The sequence below is a fragment of the Acanthochromis polyacanthus genome, chromosome 7 (genome assembly GCF_021347895.1).
Source record: "Acanthochromis polyacanthus isolate Apoly-LR-REF ecotype Palm Island chromosome 7, KAUST_Apoly_ChrSc, whole genome shotgun sequence".
NCBI classification, from domain to species: Eukaryota; Metazoa; Chordata; class Actinopteri; family Pomacentridae; genus Acanthochromis; species Acanthochromis polyacanthus.
The window spans coordinates 713,034-733,735 of record NC_067119.1 but is presented as its reverse complement, the minus strand read 5'-3'; the positions used below and the strand labels follow the sequence as shown (position 1 = coordinate 733,735).

Here is a 20,702-nt window from a genome sequence, read left to right as displayed (position 1 = left end):
ATACGGCGAGTGAAGAAGGTCAAAAAACAGAAGCGTGGAGTCGGTCTTTGGTCAGGACTGATTTACTGAAGAACCACAAGTGAAAAGAGAAAACTTTCAGTGGAACGCACAAAGATACACTCAAGATACACAAAATACACACAAAATACACACAAAATACACACTAAACAGTCAAAAGTGGAACAGAATTAGACACAAAACGGTTAAAAATCCAGCAGCACTTAAACTGGGTCATTCATCAGTAATGACTGTGAACATAATATGACATGAATGTCCATAAAAGGACACCTCTGCTTTTTTACTCATTACAGTTACTCTCAGGTGGCCGTCGCTTTGGATAAAAACGTCTGATGAATGAACTTCTAGATTTATATTTCTCTACTAGTTTTAGCTTTATAAATCCATAAGTACATATTTTCTGCTCTGCTCTTATTTCTGTGTACTGAATGTCCCTCAGCATCAGTAAACGCCTTCCTGCCTTCATATGCACAGAAATGTTATTCTCACATTAAACAGAAACTTTGACTGAAACGTTTAAAGAACATTTCTGCTGCAGTGAAAACATCAGGAAACAGAAACATCTTATTTACAAACTGAAAAGTGAAGAACAGTTAAATCACACTTTATCTGCTGCAGAACCAACAGGAAACAAACCAATAATCTCACAAAGACCATGATAAAATGATTGGTGTGTCAGGTGAGTCCCTGCAGAGGAAACCAGCAGCTGATGATGACAGCAGGGACTGACCCCGCCCACCGCCACACGTCATTACACAGCGACCAATCACAGCAGGCCACCGACACTCCAGGAAGCTCCGTCTGCTGACAGTGACGAGACGTCGCACAACCCCGAGACAAGACCAGGTCCAGAGAGCCTGCAGGGACAGAGACAGACAGCAGCAGGGGCTTCTGGGTAACGTAGTGACAGACAGACAGACAGCAGCAGGGGCTTCTGGGTAACGTAGTGACAGACAGACAGCAGGGATGGACTGCTGGATGAAAAAGGCACAGAAATGACTATTAAACAATCTAAAGGTAAAAAAAAGAAATAAACCACACAGAAACAGTCGAAAATAGAGAGTTGAACACCAAAGAGCCCAAATAGATGCCTATTAAAAGAAATATGCCAAAAACAGACATAAAAAGAAATACAATTAGACACAAAACAGCCAAGAAGTGATGAAAAACAGACAAAATAGATGCTAAACTATCAAAACCAGACAAGAAAACAGCACAAAAGTGATGTAAATAGTCAAAAACACAAGCAAAACCACAGAAAAAGACCAAGTAGAGGTTTAACAACCAAAAACAGCCAAGAACTGATAAGATTAGACACAAAACAGCAAAAATGTGACATAAAACCAGTGGTGTAGTCCAGGATATACGGCGGTATACGGCGTATACCCACTTATTTTTCAGTTAGCATTGCGTATACCCACTTCTAATGCTCCCTGGTGCGCATCATTCAGTAATATCTGTGTGCCAGGTAGCCCTCTTTTCCTTAAGGATGATGAAGCCATGAACAACCCTCCTCTGCCTGTAATTGGCTGGTACATGCTATCTTCACTGATTCGATTGGTTAACTTTAGGGATGAGCCAATCAGAGGCAGAGTAGGGCAGGTCATACAGAGGAAAATTTTGCTAACACCTCTGTGGCACTCCAGTTGATTGACAGGTCTGCTTGAAAGATGCGCGGAAATGCGAGAAAGTCAGAATAAACACATTTCAAGTGAGTGGAACCTACTTTCATGAAGGATATAATTCTCAGGTAAGTTTTAAGGTGGTTTCCAAATGAATCATTGTTTTAAACTACTGGCAACATGACTGCACATTTCAAGGAGAGGATATTTTGTCGCCAGTGGTTAAAGCTTCAGTCAATTCCAGCCATTTTCAGTACAAAAAAATCACTAATATTCTATTTGTAAATAAAAATATGACGACAAATACAGGGAATATTGGACACGCATCGCGAGGTGCATTTCCTTGAAAACGACCGATTCGTGGATTTTATACCGACTTCAGGACATGTTTTGGATAAAATAGTTTACTGGCTTGTGTCATCTGATGTAAAAGGTTGGATTATGGCCGTTTTTTGTGGAATATTTTCATCTGTGTGTAATAATGAACCCGGAAATGTGAGTCGCGCTGTGTACGTTGAAGCCGTGTACAGAGAACGGATGGATGGATATTCGTTGTTTGTCGGACAAATGTGTTTTTCTCACCCGCTGTGGTAATCACATCTGAAAGTGGTTTATACCGGCGGATTCATGAGAATCTAAGCTTTCCATCGGCGTATAGTGTTTGTATAATCGTGTTTGCAGCTTCAGACATTTAGCAAATTGCTTATGCAGATCTCAAAGTGTACCGCGGGCGGAACACTGAAGCGCAACTGAAGCGCAACGGGTTAAACTGAGTGTCGGGCCGAGTCTGACTAACGTTTTGAAAGGCTAACGTTATTCTAACGTAAGTCTGAAGCTAGCTACATTGGGATAATGTGGGAAAACCTCTAGGCTGGTAGTTGATTTTAAAGTAAGTAAAAACACAAGAATGGGGACAGGTAGTTTAAGATTCAACCTAAAACAATATTGAGGTTTTATTCATGATGAAATATGAACAAGGATGCACTGTCAACTTCATATTTGAAGTATTTTATTTAAATAAATGTTCAAAAGTAACTGAAACACCATGTTTGCCTCATGATAAATACATGTTACATTAATCCAGTAATAATTACAAACTGCTCCTAATCAAGTCATGATCATTTTATAATAGTGGGCAAGTAGAAATGACTGAATAAATTGAATAGAGTAGTCTTCTATGTCACTGTTACTAAAACAGGGCGTTTTTCTGGACTAATTAAAAAAAAGGTGAAAATTAAGAGTATACCCACTTCTCCAGGGACCACTACACCACTGCATAAAACTGCCTCAAATTTGACTAAAATGGTCAAATAGACACAAAAACAGTGAAAAGGTGAACACAGAATGGCCAGAATAGAAGCGGAACAAGCTAAAACAGATATAAAACTTGTAAAACTAAAAAAAGGAGTGAATGAAAGCAGGAGGGGAGGTACTGACGGCTGCTGGTGGTGATGCACCGCCTCACTTTGAATCCTCCCTCTGATCCACTGCAGTTCATGATCTCCGGTCGGCTGCAGCCCAGCTCCACGTAGCCCCGCCCCCGGCCACGCCCACCGACATTACAGCCAAAACACTGCAGACACACGCCTGCGCACGAGAACGAGTTTAGTCCATCCGCTGAGAGGTGATTTTAACCAAACATGAAGAAAAAGATCCCAAAAGTACAGTAAGACAAACAAACAATCCAAGAGTGACGTAAAACTGCTGACAAAAGGCGACACAACCCCCCAAATTAGAAATAAACACACAAAAACCTGCCAGAAACACACACACACACACACACACACACACACACACACACACACACACACACACACACAACTAAAGAAACAGGCGACAGTGAAGCTGCTGCTAACATGAATCCATTAACATTTAGGACACTGCTGGAGGACACACACACACACACACACACACACACACACACACACACACACACACACACACAGTGTGTCGCTGTGATCCAGAAGGCAGGAATGTTGAGACTAAAGTCAGAGTTTTCAGTCGTTAAGGCGTCTGTCCTGCTTTTACCTGTCAGATCTCCATGGTAACTGATGCTGAGGAGCTAACCTGCTCCAGGTTGTGTCCAGATCTAACCAGATGTTTCCAGCTGACCTGAACGTTCCTACAACCACTGAATAAACCCGTTACAGAGTCACACACTGGATGCATCCTGTTACCATGGAAACCTGCATGTGGTCATGATGCAGAAGATCCATCCATCCATTCTCTGTACAGTGAACCCTCGCTATAACACGGTTCACCTTTCACGGCTTCGCTGTTTCACAGATTTTTTTAGTGCAGTTTTTTTTAATGTTTTTTTTGAACAGCGCATTGTGTTCTGCATCCTGATTGGCTAAGGGACTGACCAACGTGAACAGTCTCCGCCCCTCGTCTCCTCTGCCATACAGGCCAGCGCTGCCTGCTGTGGAGCGCTGGATCATTTCTCTCCTTGGTCTCCATGTAGTGAGACACCCTGAAAGACAGAGCCGACGGAGCAGCCTTATTCTTTCCCCCGCCGTCAACCGGTCAGTGGACGTGGTCCCCAGGAGAAGAGCGCCAGCGTGAGCCTTCCCCACCCCCGACTGCTCCAGTTGATTCAGCGGCCCGCTCTCTGAGGCAAGAGTACCGCCGCGGCGTCCACCTGGCTGCAGCTGCAGCGCTCCCCCAGGTGCAGTATTGTATAATAACTGTAAAAAATAAAGCTGACTACTTCACAGATTTCGCCTATCGCGGGTTCTTTTTGGAACGTAACCCCCGTGATAAACGAGGGTTCACTGGACACCGCTTTATCCTCACTAGGGTCATGGGGGGTGCTGGAGTCTATCCCAGCTGACTCGGGCGAAGGCAGGGGACACCCTGGACAGGTCACCAGTCTGTCACAGGGCTACATATACAGACACACAATCACACTCACATTCAGACCTACGGACAATTTAGAGTAACCAATTAACCTCAGCATGTTTTTGGACTGTGGGAGGAAGCCGGAGTACCCGGAGAAAACCCACGCATGCACAGGGAGAACATGCAAACTCCATGCAGAAAGATCCCAGGGACAGGCTGGGATTTGAACCGGGGATCTTCTTGCTGCAAGGTGACAGTACTAACCACTACTGCACTGTGCAGCCCCTGATGTAGAAAATATTTAAGAATATTCAATCAGTAACTTTAGTTTATCTTTGAATTAACTATAAATTAAAAATGATTTGCTGCATTATGGGAGAAGAACACCTGGAGGACAGCTACAGGTAGAAACACCTGGAGGACAGCTACAGGTAGAAACACCTGGAGGACAGCTACAGGTAGAAACACCTGGAGGACAGCTACAGGTAGAAACACCTGGAGGACAGCTACAGGTAGAAACACCTGGAGGACAGCTACAGGTAGAAACATCTGGAGGACAGCTACAGGTAGAAACACCTGGAGGACAGCTACAGGTAGAAACATCTGGAGGACAGCTACAGGTAGAAACACCTGGAGGACAGCTACAGGTAGAAACACCTGGAGGACAGCTACAGGTAGAAACACCTGGAGGACAGCTACAGGTAGAAACATCTGGAGGACAGCTACAGGTAGAAACACCTGGAGGACAGCTACAGGTAGAAACACCTGGAGGACAGCTACAGGTAGAAACACCTGGAGGACAGCTACAGGTAGAAACATCTGGAGGACAGCTACAGGTAGAAACATCTGGAGGACAGCTACAGGTAGAAACATCTGGAGGACAGCTACAGGTAGAAACACCTGGAGGACAGCTACAGGTAGAAACATCTGGAGGACAGCTACAGGTAGAAACACCTGGAGGACAGCTACAGGCAGAAACACCTGGAGGACAGCTACAGGTAGAAACACCTGGAGGACAGCTACAGGCAGAAACACCTGGAGGACAGCTACAGGTAGAAACACCTGGAGGACAGCTACAGGTAGAAACATCTGGAGGACAGCTACAGGTAGAAACACCTGGAGGACAGCTACAGGTAGAAACACCTGGAGGACAGCTACAGGTAGAAACATCTGGAGGACAGCTACAGGTAGAAACACCTGGAGGACAGCTACAGGTAGAAACATCTGGAGGACAGCTACAGGTAGAAACACCTGGAGGACAGCTACAGGTAGAAACACCTGGAGGACAGCTACAGGTAGAAACATCTGGAGGACAGCTACAGGTAGAAACACCTGGAGGACAGCTACAGGTAGAAACACCTGGAGGACAGCTACAGGTAGAAACATCTGGAGGACAGCTACAGGTAGAAACATCTGGAGGACAGCTACAGGTAGAAACATCTGGAGGACAGCTACAGGTAGAAACATCTGGAGGACAGCTACAGGTAGAAACACCTGGAGGACAGCTACAGGTAGAAACATCTGGAGGACAGCTACAGGTAGAAACACCTGGAGGACAGCTACAGGCAGAAACACCTGGAGGACAGCTACAGGTAGAAACATCTGGAGGACAGCTACAGGCAGAAACACCTGGAGGACAGCTACAGGTAGAAACACCTGGAGGACAGCTACAGGTAGAAACATCTGGAGGACAGCTACAGGTAGAAACACCTGGAGGACAGCTACAGGTAGAAACATCTGGAGGACAGCTACAGGTAGAAACACCTGGAGGACAGCTACAGGTAGAAACACCTGGAGGACAGCTACAGGTAGAAACATCTGGAGGACAGCTACAGGTAGAAACATCTGGAGGACAGCTACAGGTAGAAACACCTGGAGGACAGCTACAGGTAGAAACACCTGGAGGACAGCTACAGGTAGAAACACCTGGAGGACAGCTACAGGTAGAAACATCTGGAGGACAGCTACAGGTAGAAACACCTGGAGGACAGCTACAGGTAGAAACATCTGGAGGACAGCTACAGGTAGAAACACCTGGAGGACAGCTACAGGTAGAAACACCTGGAGGACACCTCCTGACGTCTGACTGGAAAACAGGTTTAGTTTAGCCGACTGATCTAAAGAAGGTCTGGATCTGTTGAACCTGCTTCCTGGTTCAGACCTCAGGTGAGTCCAGGTGAGTGGGTCACTTGTGTGCAGACGTCAGCGGGCTGCTGCTGCTCTGAACGATCCCTGGTTGTGTTCCTGTTTCTCACCTGTTACACAACGTTACAAACAACACAACATCTGTAGTCTTACCTGGCGGACAGGCGAGGGACAGAGCAGACAGGAAGCAGAGCAGCAGCTGAGCGGTCGTCATGGCGGCAGCTTCCTCCATCCTGCAGACTCAACTCAGGGTTCCTCTGGACTCAGCCGAGAACCAATCAGCTCTCAGAGACGGTAAAGGTCAGAGAGGCTGCTTTTAGAACCGGCATGGTAATGAGGAAAAACACACAACAACAACGACAACACAACAACAACAACGACAACACAACAACGACAACACAACAACGACAACACACAACAACAACACACAACAATACAACGACAACACAACGACAGCACACAACGACAACGACAACAACGACAACGACAGATTCCTCTCCATCAGGTAGACCTGATGTTTCCTCTCCATCATGTGCAGAGTTTTGTTCATTTATTTTTGTGCAAAAAAGTTTTATTGAAATATTAAACAAAAGTAAGAATGCCTGTTTTTGTAACCAAACAAATGCACAAAATGACTCAATTATAAGGCTTCTCATAAAAACACTGAATGAAAAAGAGTTTGTCAAAACACAAATGATTCATATTTGCCTGGTTAGGATAAAATGAGGCTACAAACAATAATAAATTAGGAGCTGAAAGAACCGGCTTTTCTTTGGAAGCAGTGCCAAAAGCTCTCTGAAAAGAGCTGAACTTCCATCACTACTGTCCTCTTTGTCCCTCATCTCTCAGCTGGTTTTGGAAGGCAGAGCTGTGATGTCATTCAGTGACGTCATTGGCTGAGCAGCGTCACGTGGGATGTCTGAACTCGTACATAATTGGTCTGTGTGTTTCTGAGCCGATAGACCAATGATAAACACTGGAAAGCTGCACCGGTAAAATAGAAGCGACCTGTCAAATTTACACCCGTATAGACGGCGTCTGGGTCCGGATCCGGACCGCGGTCCGCCTTTAGTGAGTCCTGTTCTCAGCCAGACACCTTCCCCCCCCCCCCCCATCCAGCTTCACCGCTTCCTGACACAGAGAAGACGAATTTATGAATGGGAAAGTGAACGTTATGTCAAAAAACATACTGATACATGTGTTTGAGCATTTTTAAGTCGGTATACGGAAATTTGGGACCTTTTCTAGTCAGTATACGGCGTATAGCTGCGTATCACGTAGACTACACCACTGGTGTGGAGGTTCTGTCCAGAAGCTTGGAGCCACTCCTCATGGAGACAGATAGATAGACAGGCAGAGAGATGGATGGATGGATGGATGGATGGATGGATGGATGGATGGATAAACTTTAATGTCTTTTTCAGGAAATTTGTCTGAGACAGCAGAGCTCCTGGCTACAGACACCGTGTACATACAAAAAAAACAGTAGATCATGGAAGGAACCCGGTTCCTCTGAGAAGAACACTGACACAAGGCAATCAATCAACAGAAACATCTAGATCTCCAACATGGAACAAGAACCAACCCACTGATCCACTGGAACCGTTGATCCTCCTCCATCTGAGGTTCCTCTTTCAGTCACACTCACCGTCCTCCTTTCTGGAGATCCCCACCTGGTCTGAAGCTCCTCAGGAACCTGAAGACTGCAGGACTCTGAAGATTCAGCCGATGGTGTCAGAACCTTCAGCGTCTGAACTTCACCATGTGTTCCTTTCTAGAGAGCATGTTTGTTTCGACACGGATGTGAATCCTCCTAGTGGTGGACGACCCGATGGAAGAACTTCATCTACACCTGGAGGAGCTTCCTGCCCACCTCAGCCACCTACGGGTTCACTGATCAGAAGCTTTTATCCAAAGACGTCCATCTGAGAGCAGATGTGAAGGTGTTCAGAGAAGAGATGCTTTTAGTCTTTTCTTCTGCAGATGGTTCTGAACCTGACACTACTTCCTCCAGGAGACATGAAGCTGACCTGACCTTCAGGCTCCTCAGCAGGTGACTAAACACATTTAGAACATGTTAAAATCAATAATTAATAATCATGGTTTTCTACACTCTTCCTGTTTTCTCTCATTCAGGACTCTACCTGAACAGGTAAACTCATTGACCTCCGTCACATCGGGGGAGGGGCACCGCCACGAACTCCATTTCAAAATAAAAGCTCTGTGTCTCATTTCCTCTGAAGGTTGTAACATAATATTTTAAATAACAATTATTATACATGGAACGTGTTTCAGAACATGTTAGCAGAACCTGCCGATGAGGATTCTGTGGTTTTGTGTCTGGTTTTTGTCCGGAGGAAACAGATGAAGTTCTGCTCTGAGCTGAACCTGGTGGAGCTTCTGATCTTCATTCATATTTACAGAGGATCATAAATAATAGAAGGAACTCTGACACCTGGTTCTGGTTCTGGTTCTGTCTTTAACTTAGTGTTTCTATTGTTTCTTCTTCAGTCCTGGTGGCAGCTCAGAGGTACTGCAGCTGGAGGAGACCAGGTCAGAGAGAACCAGTAGAACCACACAGAACCACACAGAACCAGTAGAACCAGTAGAACCACACAGAACCAGTAGAACCAGCAGAACCAGTAGAACCACACAGAACCAGCAGAACCACACAGAACCAGCAGAACCAGCAGAACCAGTAGAACCAGCAGAACCACACAGAACCAGCAGAACCACACAGAACCAGCAGAACCACACAGAACCAGCAGAATCACACAGAACCAGTAGAACCAGTAGAACCAGTAGAACCAGCAGAACCACACAGAACCAGTAGAACCAGTAGAACCACACAGAACCAGCAGAACCAGCAGAACCAGCAGAACCAGCAGAATCACACAGAACCAGTAGAACCAGTAGAACCAGCAGAACCACACAGAACCAGTAGAACCAGTAGAACCACACAGAACCAGCAGAACCAGCAGAACCACACAGAACCAGTAGAACCAGTAGAACCAGCAGAACCACACAGAACCAGCAGAACCAGCAGAACCAGCAGAACCAGTAGAACCAGCAGAACCAGTAGAACCACACAGAACCAGTAGAACCAGTAGAACCACACAGAACCAGCAGAACCAGCAGAACCAGTAGAACCACACAGAACCAGCAGAACCACACAGAACCAGCAGAACCACACAGAACCAGCAGAACCAGCAGAACCAGTAGAACCAGCAGAATCACACAGAACCAGTAGAACCAGTAGAACCAGTAGAACCACACAGAACCAGTAGAACCAGTAGAACCACACAGAACCAGCAGAACCAGCAGAACCAGCAGAACCAGCAGAATCACACAGAACCAGTAGAACCAGTAGAACCTGTAGAACCAGCAGAACCACACAGAACCAGTAGAACCAGTAGAACCACACAGAACCAGCAGAACCAGCAGAACCAGCAGAACCACACAGAACCAGTAGAACCAGCAGAACCACACAGAACCAGCAGAACCAGTAGAACCAGCAGAACCAGTAGAACCAGCAGAACACACAGAACCAGCAGAACCAGTAGAACCAGCAGAACCAGTAGAACCACCAGAACCAGTAGAACCAGCAGAACCAGCAGAACCAGTAGAACCACACAGAACCAGTAGAACCAGTAGAACCAGCAGAACCACACAGAACCAGTAGAACCACACAGAACCAGTAGAACCAGCAGAACCAGCAGAACCAGCAGAACCAGTAGAACCAGTAGAACCACACAGAACCAGCAGAACCAGTACAACCAGCAGAACCACACAGAACCAGCAGAACCAGTAGAACCAGCAGAACCAGCAGAACCACACAGAACCAGCAGAACCAGTAGAACCAGCAGAACCAGTAGAACCACACAGAACCAGCAGAACCAGTAGAACCAGTAGAACCACACAGAACCAGTAGAACCAGCAGAACCAGTAGAACCAGTAGAACCACACAGAACCAGTAGAACCAGCAGAACCAGTAGAACCAGCAGAACCAGTAGAACCAGCAGAACCAGTAGAACCACACAGAACCAGCAGAACCAGTAGAACCACACAGAACCAGCAGAACCAGCAGAACCAGTAGAACCACACAGAACCAGCAGAACCAGTAGAACCAGCAGAACCAGTAGAACCAGTAGAACCACACAGAACCAGCAGAACCAGTAGAACCAGCAGAACCAGTAGAACCACACAGAACCAGCAGAACCAGTAGAACCAGTAGAACCAGCAGAACCAGTAGAACCACACAGAACCAGTAGAACCAGCAGAACCAGCAGAACCACACAGAACCAGTAGAACCAGCAGAACCAGTAGAACCAGCAGAACCACACAGAACCAGTAGAACCAGTAGAACCAGCAGAACCAGCAGAACCACACAGAACCAGTAGAACCAGCAGAACCACACAGAACCAGTAGAACCACACAGAACCAGCAGAACCAGTACAACCAGCAGAACCACACAGAACCAGCAGAACCAGTAGAACCAGCAGAACCAGCAGAACCACACAGAACCAGCAGAACCAGTAGAACCAGCAGAACCAGTAGAACCACACAGAACCAGCAGAACCAGTAGAACCAGTAGAACCACACAGAACCAGTAGAACCAGCAGAACCAGTAGAACCAGCAGAACCACACAGAACCAGTAGAACCAGCAGAACCAGTAGAACCAGCAGAACCAGTAGAACCACACAGAACCAGCAGAACCAGCAGAACCAGTAGAACCACACAGAACCAGCAGAACCAGTAGAACCAGCACAACCAATAGAACCAGCAGAACCAGTAGAACCAGTAGAACCACACAGAACCAGCAGAACCAGTAGAACCAGCAGAACCAGTAGAACCACACAGAACCAGCAGAACCAGTAGAACCAGTAGAACCAGCAGAACCAGTAGAACCACACAGAACCAGTAGAACCAGCAGAACCAGCAGAACCACACAGAACCAGTAGAACCAGCAGAACCAGTAGAACCAGCAGAACCACACAGAACCAGTAGAACCAGTAGAACCAGCAGAACCAGCAGAACCACACAGAACCAGTAGAACCAGCAGAACCACACAGAACCAGTAGAACCACACAGAACCAGCAGAACCAGCAGAACCAGTAGAACCACACAGAACCAGCAGAACCAATAGAACCAGCAGAACCAGTAGAACCAGTAGAACCAGTAGAACCACACAGAACCAGCAGAACCAGTAGAACCAGCAGAACCACACAGAACCAGCAGAACCAGTAGAACCAGCAGAACCAGTAGAACCAGTAGAACCACACAGAACCAGTAGAACCAGCAGAACCAGTAGAACCAGTAGAACCAGCAGAACCACACAGAACCAGTAGAACCAGTAGAACCACACAGAACCAGCAGAACCAGTAGAACCAGCAGAACCACACAGAACCAGCAGAACCAGTAGAACCAGCAGAACCAGTAGAACCAGTAGAACCACACAGAACCAGTAGAACCAGCAGAACCAGCAGAACCAGCAGAACCAGCAGAACCGAGTTCTCCATGAAGAACCTTGATTAGAGTTTGAGCTCCAGAAACATGAGGGAAGGTAAAACCAGAACAGACTCACTGAGAACATCGACATGAACCCAATCTGCCGGTTCGGGATCATTTAGGATGATTTAAGGTGGAACTTTAGGATGATTTAAGGTGGAACCATATAGATTTTTTCATTTCATTTCATTTATTTATTTCTAAAATGGGACAGTTCGTATTAATGTACATTTTCATGTAAACACGAGAGATTATAACCAAGCGGCTGATTGGCAGATCAAAGACAGAACAACATCAAAGCATAAGTGAAGAAAAACAAGATACAACATTTGGGACTGCACAGTGTCCGAGTGGTTAGCACCTTCACCTTGACTCCAGCACCCCCCATGACCCTAGTGAGGATAAAGCGGTGAGGATGGATGGATGATGGATGGATGATGGATGATGGATGGATGGATGATGGATGGACGGAAATCAGCACAAACGAAGCGCTAACCTCTCAGCCTGTTAGCTTTTTTAGCGGGTGGGGGTCAGATTCACTGAGCTGGTGAATTCCTGCTGCGCCTCGACGTGTCCGGCCCCCCCCCCCCTAAAATTCATCAATTATTCATTAATTAGTTGAAGAAACAACACACAGTTCCGTGTTTCCATTAAAGTCCGGCAGCTGGAGAAAGAACTGAATAAAAATCAGGAGATGTGAAGGACAGCTGCTTCATCTGAGGAGGACCCCATGGAGACCTGGACCCGAGGCCTGGACCAGCCCAGAGACCGCAGGTGTGCCTGGTTCTGCCCGGTTGTGTCACGGGTTTCCTGACTGTCCACATTGAAACTCCACCACGTCCAAAGAAGCAAAAACGTTTGAAACGAACAGACGTGAGTGAAGAGCAGAACCCTGGATGTGGTTCTGGTTCTGAGGACCGGATGTGGACCTCATGAGGAACCAACATGGAGGAACCAGAGATCTCCAGAAGTCCTCCAGGTAAGAGCCGTGATTCTGTGGCTGTAAACGGAGCAGAGACTGTAAAAAGAGTGAATAATTTAAGAAGCATTGATCTAATAGTCAGTATGTGATCAATGAATGGACCAAATAAATGATTAATTACATGCATTAATACGTTCATTATGTTAAGATTAGAACGTGTTCGTACAGATTTCTACGTTGTCGCTCAGTATATTTGATTTCTGAGTGTTTTATCTGAGTTTAACGCTGGTGTCGTCCTGTGGGTCAAAGTTTACCGGTTTTAAAGTTTGAAAATGTGGAAAATAAGATCTATCTTCACAGTGAAACTTCTGATGTCCACATTTGGAACATTTTTGGGAAATTTCTGAACATTTTTTGGTTGAAAAAACAGAAATGTTAAAAATATTTCTTAAGAACATTCATGTAAAAATGAACCCAGAACCAGCTAAATTCACTGGATTTGGGTTCATTTTTATGTGAATGTTCTTACGGTAAATATTAGACTTTTTACTGATCGATATGGAATCATTTCAGATATTTTTTGGATGATTTGTTCTCATTTTTACAAAATATTTACAAGAATTTTCTTGCGAAATCTGGAATTTTTTTTTTAAAAGAAACTTTTAAGTAATTACTGGATTTTTTTTCCTGAAAGTTTTTGGGGATTTTATTGCAGATTTTTTTTTTTCAGACAAGGAAACCACGTTTTTTGGTGCCTGTAAATGAGGACAACATTCACATAAAAATCAACCAAAATCCAGAAACATTTTACATTTTTTTCCACCAAAAATGTTCAAAAATGTTGAAAAATGTGGACATCAGAAGTTCCATCCATCCATCCATCCATCCTCTATCCACCGCTTTATCCTCACTAGGGTCATGGGGGGTGCTGGAGTCTATCCCAGCTGACTGAAGGCAGGGGACACCCTGGACAGGTCACCAGTCTGTCACAGGGCTACATATACAGACACACAATCACACTCACATTCACACCTACGGACAATTTAGAGTAACCAATTAACCTCAGCATGTTTTTGGACTGTGGGAGGAAGCCGGAGTACCCAGAGAAAACCCACGCATGCACAGGGAGAACATGCAAACTCCATGCAGAAAGATCCCAGGGACAGGCTGGGATTTGAACCGGGGATCTTCTAGCTGCAAGGCGACAGTACTAACCACTACTGCACTGTGCAGCCCGTCATCAGAAGTTTCACTGTGAAAATATTTTTTTCCACATTTTCAAACTTTAAATCGGGTCAATTTGACCTGCAGGCGACACGACGGTTCAAATGATTCCACCTGCATTCAGACTCATGTACATTCTTAGTTAATGAAAGCTTTAAACATGGGCTTAAAGACAGAAACATGTTTGCAGATTCAGACTTCCAGCATCAGTAACTCATCAGATAAACAGAGCGCAGCCCGTCGTTGTACGCTGGATGATGTTTGACCATCAGTAGCTGACTTTAGAGCTGCAGGAGAAACACTGGAGGCTGTGAGGAGTGGACACTAATGTTTAATACGCTGTCACAACAAGACAGAACGACAAAAACGAGACGCAAAAGAAAAACGAGACGCAGTGTTCTCGGTGATTTTTGTGCATCTAGTCGTCCTGTTGTGTGTCTAAGAACGGACTGTCGCCAAAATCACTGCTGAGTTGTGTTCTGAGCAGCAGGAAGCAGCTGGAGGCTGCAGAGGTTCTGCTGACACGAGACCAGGCCTCACCAAGCTTTCTGAAAGCGACGCCTACGTCCTGGATCCTGATTAAGGCAGAGAGCTACAGTTTGATAACACCTCTGAAACAGCCAGGCTGCTCAGTTTGGCTTTAACCATGTCATTATTAATAATCAGTGGTGTTTAGCTGTGTGAAGACACCGATCATGTTCAGGATTTCTCACAATAAACAACAATAAGATAGAAAACAGATTCATTTCAATATGCAGCACTTTATTTCTAATTGTTCAAGTGCAGGTGTTTTCAGATTGAACATTTTCAAATGATCACTTCTACAACAGTCCAAGAAGATCACCATGAAGCTGTGCAGCATGTTTCACATTTTAAACAAAACCCTGTACAAGCCTAAGAAAAAAATGAATGTCAAATGTTCCATTAAGGCATCATGAATGACACATTTTGAGCTGAACGCCTGTTTCTTTGTAGGTAGTGGGACGCCTGGCGTTGCATGCTCTCCACCAGTGTGTGGTACTCTGGTGTGTAACTTCACACTGCAGCTCTGAGTGAGTCTTGCAGATGTGCGTCAGTGAGGCGTGTTCTGTGTTTGTTCTTGATGAAGTTCACGTCAGAAAAGGCTGATTCACAGACAGGTTGACCCAAACAGGCTTGCAACCTTCAAAGCTGCTGTGCAAACACCACCGTACTTTTCTGTGTCAAAGGCCCCAAAGTTTGGTGCTCCCTGGTAGGCTTTGGGGTGGAGGTCATTCTGCAGTGTTCCAATCTCAGGCTCCATCTGTCCAGCATCAAGGCTGAACGTTGCACTTAGCTGCTCAGCAATGCATGAAAGGATTAGAAATGAATGACAGGCATGGCTCAAGCTGACCCAGGTCACAAAACCTGTTCTCAAATTCTTGTCCAAGTCTTTCTGTGACCTGACAGTACTTTTCTGCAACTTTGCCAAAGCCTCAGATGCAGAACTATTGTCTTTCAGCACAGAGGGAAAGTGCAGCACCTTTTTTCTCTTTAAATGCACAGAGAAAAGGCTCATCTTAGCTTTAAATGCATTTAAAGCACTTATCATTTCAGCAACAGTCTTACCTTTGCCTTGCAGCTCACAGTTCAAACTGTTCAGTTTCCCAGTAATGTCCGTTAAAAATGCGAGGTCAACTGTCCAGTCAGTGTCCTCCAGCAGCGAGGCGTCTTCCCCTCTGGACTGCATGAACTCTTTGATTTCACCCAAAAGTGACAAAAACGAAGCAGAATTCGTCCCCTGCTGAGCCGTCGGATTTCTGTGTAGTAGCAGGTCACCGTGTTCAGCTGACAGCTCCTCCAATAGAACCTTGAATGTTCTGTGCTGTTTTGCTTTGGAACGGATCTGTTTATGATCTTTACAACGGGAATCATCACGTGCTCAAAGCAGATCACTTGTGCTGGTGGATGATGCAGTGGTAATGCAGAAAGTTTGGGAACTCCGTGTCACCTTTACAGTGAGCATGAATCCTGTGTCGGTCGATCATAGCAGCTCCATCCGTAATCACAGATACCAGCTTTTCCAGCGGTAAAAACTCCTTCACCGCGTTACAGATGTCCACTCCCCTGGTAGTTGTCTTTAAGGGCAGTAGTGTCACAAGTTCTTCTTTTGTAGAGAAATCATCAAACGCCATCCTGATAAAGACCATCCGCTGCGCTGTCCACCGACTCGTCACACTGGATACTGAAGCTCCTCCACCTCACCAGATCACGGTCCAACTGGTCGGCCAAGTTCACGGACATCGCCGACACTCTTCTTACCATTGTAGATGCCCCCAGTGTCAGAGAGAGTGGAGATGACATCGGTTCCGTACTTCTCGTCTTCAAGCACAGTTTTAGTAATTATCATCATTGTTTCTTTGACAACCGCCCATCTGAAAAGGCCTTCTTCTTCTTTATGAAGAACTGCGTCGCTCGTAATGAGGCTTCGGTTGCTTTTTGGGAGCTTTTCACCGGCCTCGTGAAAAAAGACTGCTGTTTGCTCAAAGCTGCCTTGAAACCTTTTTCTGCTCGTAGTGCGCTGCCCGGTGGGTAGTTAGCATGCTAGCTTGTGAAGTTCTGGGTGATACGGTCGTTCAGTGTTATCCTGGTTTGCAGGTCAGCGTTGTTATGAGGTCATTTATTTCCATCAGTTCCACTTTCCTCTAACTCGTCCCCAGACTTCCCCTAAAGCCGTGGTGTGAACCTGTTGTACTTCTACACTGTGTGTCAGCACAGACTTTTCCTGGGTCCACTGTGTGGAGTGTCTCCCTCATCTGTCTCTATGGTCCGCTACATGCAGATCTACAAACGTCCTTATAAGGAGCTGGTCTGATGCTCCGCCTTCGGCTGCTGGACACCAGGCTGTTGTTGTTGTTGTTGTTGTTTTTCTCTTTGTTTCCTCTCTGGCTGTGTATCTAATGTCTTACTTTTATCTGGCATGTTCAGAGCTTTGCAGGCTCGTTCCATCTGGTGAATGATGCGTTTTTCCTTTAATTCGTCTACTCCTTTTTTGGTTTTTCTCTGGACAAAAAATCCTCTGTTGAGTTTGTTTTGTTTTTCACTGATTCTGTCATTCTCTAAGTTTGATAATTGTTTCCACAGCAGTGGGTCTGTGTCATCTCTAATTAGTCCTGATTCTTTTAGTGTCATCAAACAATCTTTTCTTTTTTCTGTCTTTTGGTTTTTCTCCAATGAATAATTGAGTTCAGTTATTTCCCTCTGTTTTCTAAGGACCAGATGTCCTTTTATGGTCCTTCTTTTGCCATGTTTGATCAGAATGTGTACTACAGGGTGTGTCTGACCAGTATCAGTGCTTCTGGAGCCAATTCAGAGTCCTCAGAAACCAAGCTTCTAGAACACACTGTTGTATTCCGGATTTCTGCTGGGGGTTCTAGTCCCAGGACTGAGAATCGTTTTAGAGTTACTGTCAAATCCCACCTAGAACCTAATGAATGACTCAGTAACCTACTTCAGCTGACAACAGCTTTATGTTTACAACCGTTAGGTTTCAGGCTGTCCGCTGATTCAGTTACTTTTCATTCCATTCATACATGAGCTCCTCATTCACTCTCTGAGACACAGTTACACCAGGCGGTACCGTTCACGTTGTCTCAGTGAGATTCCACAAGACACAACAACACATAAAAACCGGTTGTCCATTTCATTCACTTTTTAGTCACTGGCTTTCATCACTGTTTTTTGTCTTTTTATATTTTTATTTTCAAGCTTTTAGAGGGGAACCACGTCCTCAGGGCTTCTAAACCCGGTATTTTCAAGCTTTTAGAGGGAACCTCGTCCTCAGGGCTTCTAAACCCGGTATTTTCAAGCTTTTAGAGGGGAACCTCGTCTCCAGGGCTTCCAAACCCGGTATTTTCAAGCTTTTAGAGGGGAACCTCGTCCTCAGGGCTTCCAAACCCGGTATTTTCAAGCTTTAGAGGGGAACCTCGTCCTCAGGGCTTCTAAACCCGGTATTTTCAAGCTTTAGAGGGGAACCTCGTCCTCAGGGCCTCTAAACCCGGTATTTCAAGCTTTTAGAGGGGACCTCGTCCTCAGGGCTTCCAAAACCCGGTATTTTCAAGCTTTTAGAGTGAACCTCGTCCTCAGGGCTTCCAAACCCGGTATTTTCAAGCTTTTAGAGGGGAACCCGTCCTCAGGGCTTCCAAACCCGGTATTTCAAGCTTTAGAGGGGAACCTCGTCCTCAAGGGCTTCCAAACCCGGTATTTTCAAAGCTTTTAAGGGGAACCTCGTCCTCAGGGCTTCCAAACCCGGTATTTTCAAGCTTTTAGAGGGGAACCTCGTCCTCAGGGCCTCTAAACCCGGTATTTTCAAGCTTTTAAAGAGGGGACTACGTCCTTCCGTGGCTTCCAACCCGGTATTTTCAAGCTTTTTAGAGGGGAAACCATCAGTCCTCAGGGCTTCCAAAACCCCGGTATTTTCAAGCTTTTAGAGGGGCACCGCGTCCTCAAGGGCTTCCCAAACCCGGTCCTTGTCAAGCTTTTAAGAGGGGGAAACCTCGTCCTCCAGGGCTTCCAACCCGGTATTTTCAAGCTTTTTAGGGGGAACCACGTCGTCAGGGGGCCTCTAACCCGTGTAATTTTTCCCAAGGCTTTTAAGAGGGGAACCTCGTCCTCAGGGCTTCCCAACCCGGTCTTTGATTCAAGCTTTAAGAAGGGGAACCGTGCGTCCTCGGAGGCCTTCCCAACCCCGGTATTATTCAAAAGCTTTTAGAGGGGAACCTCGTCCTCAGGGCTTCCAAACCCGGTATTTTCAAGCTTTTAGAGGGGAACCTCGTCAGGGCTTCCAAACCCGGTATTTTCAAGCTTTTAGAGGGGAACCTCGTCCTCAGGGCTTCCAAACCCGGTATTTTCAAGCTTTTAGAGGTGAACTCGTCCTCAGGGCTTCCAAACCCGGTATTTTCAAGCTTTTAGAGGTGAACCGCGTCCTCAGGGCTTCCAAACCCGGTATTTTCAAGCTTTTAGAGGGGAACCTCGTCCTCAGGGCTTCTAAACCCGGTATTTTCAAGCTTTTAGAGGGGAACCTCGTCCTCAGGGCTTCCAAACCCGGTATTTTCAAGCTTTTAGAGGTGAACCTCGTCCTCAGGGCTTCCAAACCCGGTATTTTCAAGCTTTTAGAGGGGAACGTCCTCAGGGCTTCCAAACCCGGTATTTTCAAGCTTTTAGAGGGGAACCTCGTCCTCAGGGCTCTAAACCCGGTATTTTCAAGCTTTTAGAGGGAACTACGTCCTCAGGGCTTCCAAACCCGGTATTTTCAAGCTTTTAGAGGGGAACCTCGTCCTCAGGGCTTCCAAACCCGGTATTTTCAAGCTTTTAGAGGGGAACCTCGTCCTCAGGGCTTCCAAACCCGGTATTTTCAAGCTTTTAGAGGGAACCTCGTCCTCAGGGCTTCCAAACCCGGTATTTTCAAGCTTTTAGAGGGGAACCACGTCCTCGGGCTTCAAACCCGGTATTTTCAAGCTTTTAGAGGGGAACCTCGTCCTCGGGCTTCCAAACCCGGTATTTTCAAGCTTTTAGAGGTGAACTACGTCCTCAGGGCTTCCAAACCCGGTATTTTCAAGCTTTTAGAGGGAACCGCGTCCTCAGGGCTTCCAAACCCGGTATTTTCAAGCTTTTAGAGGGAACCGCGTCCTCAGGGCTTCCAAACCCGGTATTTTCAAGCTTTTAGAGGGGAACCGCGTCCTCAGGGCTTCCAAACCCGGTATTTTCAAGCTTTTAGAGGGGAACCGCGTCCTCAGGGCTTCCAAACCCGGTATTTTCAAGCTTTTAGAGGGGAACCGCGTCCTCAGGGCTTCCAAACCCGGTATTTTCAAGCTTTTAGAGGGGAACCGCGTCCTCAGGGCTTCCAAACCCGGTATTTTCAAGCTTTTAGAGGGGAACCGCGTCCTCAGGGGCTTCCAAACCCGGTATTTCAAGCTTTTAGAGGGGACCGCGTCCTCAGGGCTTCCAAAACCCGGTATTTTCAAGCTTTTAGAGGGGAACCTCGTCCTCGGGGCTTCCAACCCGGTATTTTCAAAGCTTTTAGAGGGGAACCGCGTCCTCGGGCTCCAAACCCGGGTTATTTTCAAGCTTTTAGAGCGGGAACCCACGTCCTCGGGCCTCCAAAACCCGGTATTTTCAAGCTTTTAGAGGGGAACCGCGGTCCTCAGGGCTTCCAACCCGGTATTTTCAAGCTTTTAGAGGGGGAACCGGCCCAGGGCTCCAACCGGTTTCAAGCTTAGGGGGGCTTCCAAACCCGGTATTTTCAAGCTTTTAGAGGGGAACCGCGTCCTCAGGGCATTCCAAACCCGGTATTTTCCAAGCCTTTTAGAGGGGAACCACGTCCTCGGGCTTCCAAAACCCGGTATTTTCAAGCTTTTAGAGGGGAACACGTCCTCAGGGCTTCCAAACCCGGTATTTTCAAGCT

General features: G+C 46.3%; 2 long non-coding RNA genes across 3 annotated transcripts; both read right to left on the bottom strand.

Annotated features, from left to right (window-relative positions):
* Nucleotides 1-61: 61 nt before the first annotated feature.
* LOC127534807 (uncharacterized) lies at nt 62-3,764 on the bottom strand. The gene is made up of 3 exons (XR_007943305.1): nt 3,669-3,764; nt 3,078-3,227; nt 62-875 (listed from the first exon to the last, which is right to left on the bottom strand). It is a non-coding gene; the product is annotated as an uncharacterized LOC127534807 (long non-coding RNA).
* A 15,237-nt stretch (nt 3,765-19,001) lies between these two features.
* LOC127534806 (uncharacterized) lies at nt 19,002-20,175 on the bottom strand. Of its 2 annotated transcripts, none has more exons than XR_007943303.1 (3): nt 19,922-20,175; nt 19,219-19,371; nt 19,002-19,069 (listed from the first exon to the last, which is right to left on the bottom strand). It is a non-coding gene; the product is annotated as an uncharacterized LOC127534806 (long non-coding RNA). The 2 variants fall into 2 exon arrangements; XR_007943304.1 differs by lacking the exon at nt 19,002-19,069 and adding an exon at nt 19,520-19,621 and having other exon boundaries at nt 19,185-19,269.
* Nucleotides 20,176-20,702: the final 527 nt, after the last annotated feature.